General features: G+C 44.2%; 1 non-coding gene across 1 annotated transcript; it reads right to left on the reverse strand.

Annotated features, from left to right (window-relative positions):
• Positions 1–513: 513 nt before the first annotated feature.
• On the reverse strand, positions 514–585 carry Trnah-gug. Its single transcript has one exon. It is a non-coding gene; the product is annotated as a tRNA-His (tRNA).
• Between the last annotated feature and the right edge of the window lie 2,626 nt (positions 586–3,211).

Below are 3,211 nucleotides of genomic sequence, written 5' to 3' on the forward strand. Positions count from 1 at the left end.
CAACCAGTTCATATCATAGAAACAAAATGTTTCCTGCAATTACTGATAAGGGACAGTTCATTTTCTCTCTGTCATCCTGGAAAAAAACCCTCCTAACAACAATTCATGCCTGGTTAAACAGGATTTCCACATCTCCTGCTGACATCTTTCCAAATAATTCAGGGCTGTTATTACTGTATAGCCCTGGCAAGGCTCAAAAGCAAGCAGACTTGACGAGTCTGCTCAAAGCACAGCTTAAGTAGTTGTAATTAATAATAATTACATGCCCACTACACTCCAGTTTTATCATATTATCCGTCAATGCAAATAAAAAAAAATCCCCATGCAACGCTCTTGCAGCAGGATTGGTACATTAATAAAGCAACTACGTAGATGTCATCTTCATAAAGTTTATTTATGCTGATTCCTGTTTTTAGTTGATCTTCATTATTCTGTCTAGTTTGCAAAATTTAGCCTGGATGCCATACAGCATGCGGCCACATTTTATTTTTCTTCCAAAAGCCTCCTCACTGCTGCCGTGACTCGGATTCGAACCGAGGTTGCTGCAGCCACAACGCAGAGTACTAACCACTATACGATCACGGCAAGCTACCGACAAGCTGAACGCCAAGCCTCCCTTAAAAGCCATTGCAATATTAAATTTTGTGGAAACACTGCCATCTATTGCCTAAGTGCGTACATCTTCTTGATACTGCCAAAGATGAGCTGTGCCTCTGTTCCTCTCTTGAGAGGCCCAGCACCAAAGCTCGCAATGGAAGCAGCTCTGCCTTCTTCCCTGACTGGGAAAGCTGTCCTAGGAGAGGAGAAACTGGATCCACTGCCTAGGAAATGGTAGTCAAGGTAGCAAGGCGGACAGAAGTTGGCGGGTTGATTCATGCTTCCCACTGTTTATGCAGCGAAGGCTGCACATTGCCCATCCCACCGGCCACCTACTATGCTGTACTGAATGACATAAATTGGAGTCTCTTTGTGTTCTTTCTGCTGTTTATCTTATTTCCACATGCTTAGGTAGCACCATCATAAAAATTTGGCAGAGACAAAAACTGCCTTGAAATACAGAGGATCTGAGAGACAATTTCCTAGTAGAGAAATGGAATATATTCCAAAAGAGGAAAGGCTCCCTCCAAACCTACTGATCCCTGAAACTGCTCTTTGCCCAGTTCACAGGTTTAAAAGGCACGTTAGAAAAGGGCTTTCCTTAGCACCTTCAACCCAACAGATAGGGGAAATAGTTTGATCTGTGCTCCATACATTTCCAGGGGAAATTTATAATAAATTTTCTTGTAAAAATTATTCTCCACAAGGTATTTGAAGGGCTGAGACTCTTATAAGAAGGCGCCTACAAGAGTCTGTTGCTATGTAATGGGCAGTTACTGAATTCTCTTTTAAGCCTTAGAAACCTAGGAGCATCAGGCTGGGTTAGCAGGCATGGTGGGTAGGGTGCCTAATCCATGTGCTGATTGGTTGCTAGGAGCTCCTGGTTTCCGGAGGGAGGGAGCGTGTCTCTGGAGGTAAGCTTTAGACACAAAAGGTCATTTTCTCCCCTCTGGTCCATAGCTCCTCTCTTTTCATAGATACACTTTCTTGCTGTGGGGTGGTAGAGTGTTGCTGCCCACTTTCCTGAGCTGTGAATGGTCAGCGTTAGAAGCAAGGCAAACGGTAAATGAAGCCTAGCAGGCCGCCAGGTGCGGAAAGGACAAAACAAATCTCTTGATGAAAAAGAAGTAACTGTTTTCCAAGCCCAGTGTTGAGTGGATCGGCTTTGGATGGTCGGTTGGTTGGTTACTAAGGGTGGGTCTGTTACTAACCGAAATGCTATTTTTTTTTTTTTTTTTTTTAAGAAAAGGACTCCTGTCTTAGTCAGGGTTTCTATTCCTGTACAAACATCATGACCAAGAAGCAAGTTGGGGAGGAAAGGGTTTATTCAGCTTACACTTCCACATTGCTGTTTATCACCAAAGGAAATCAGGACTGGAACTCAAGCAGGTCAGGAAGCAGGAGCTGACGCAGAGGCCATGGAGAGATGTTCCTTACTGGCTTGCTTCCCCTGGCTTGCTCAGCTTGCTCTCTTATAGAACCCAAGACTTCCAGCCCAGGGATGGCACCACACACAAGGGGCCCTACCTTCTTGATCACTAATTGAAAAAATGCCTTAAAGCTGGATCTCATGGAGGCACTTCCTCAACTGAAGCTCCTTTCTCTGTGATAACTCCAGCTTGTGTCAAGTTGACACACAAAACCAGCCAGTACAACTCCTACAATACAAAGTATGAAATGAGATTCTCTTTGAACTATGGCTTGTCACCTATACACTGGAGGGGAGTAGGCCATTTTTATCCTCTGTGCTTTTCTACTTAGGGACTAATAATGGCATCTACCCCCCAGGACTGAGAACAGATAAGCAGGTCCATGTCAATATTTAAAACAGGCCTGTCTCAGAGTAAGCGCTGTAGAAACCTTAGTTATCACAGTTTCAATAAGCACATCCCATTAGCTCCTGTAAGCCATTTCATAATCTGTCACTCTGGGATATACTATACAACAAGGTCCAAAATAAGGTTTCCTCTGCTTGTGCTATCACAGGACCCTGCTATGTCTCCGCACTCAGGGTCCCAGGCTGAGGGGACAACTGCTCTCAGGAGCTGACTGCGCACTGAGTGATTGCTTACAGCTTGAAAAATGGGAAGAGAGCTCTGGAGATCCTGAAATGAGTGAGTAAAAGCTCTTTTGAACAGCTGAACCATGCATTCTTGCCCTGGGGTCAAACTCTTGGAGAGAGAAATAAGAGTTTTAAATATGGTATGTAATAGTCATCAAGCAGACATTGGGTATTTGGGAGTTGGTGGGGACCATATTGTATACAGGCTTTGCTGTCTGGCTTGCAATGGAAAGGAAGTGCATCTCCACTGTTGGGCCCGAGAGCTAAATATGACGTCATGCTGATACCGTTTCCAGCAGCCAAAGTTAAGCATCACAATCTTAGCTCCCATTGCATACTACTTACCTCCTTTTGACTTCCCAAGATGCAGTCCCATTGGGAAGAATGTAAAATAAGAAGCAAGGGCCCAAGAGAAGGTCACCATGATATGCCGGGTTCACCTTTTGCTGGGTTTTCTGGAAATAATGCCCTTCCACTGTATCTGTCAGTACGGTGGCCTCTTAAATAGGATGCATGGACATTTCACTTTTGCTATCTTAATACAAATACCCA

This window comes from Mastomys coucha, unplaced genomic scaffold (genome assembly GCF_008632895.1).
Source record: "Mastomys coucha isolate ucsf_1 unplaced genomic scaffold, UCSF_Mcou_1 pScaffold18, whole genome shotgun sequence".
NCBI lineage: Eukaryota > Metazoa > Chordata > Mammalia > Rodentia > Muridae > Mastomys > Mastomys coucha.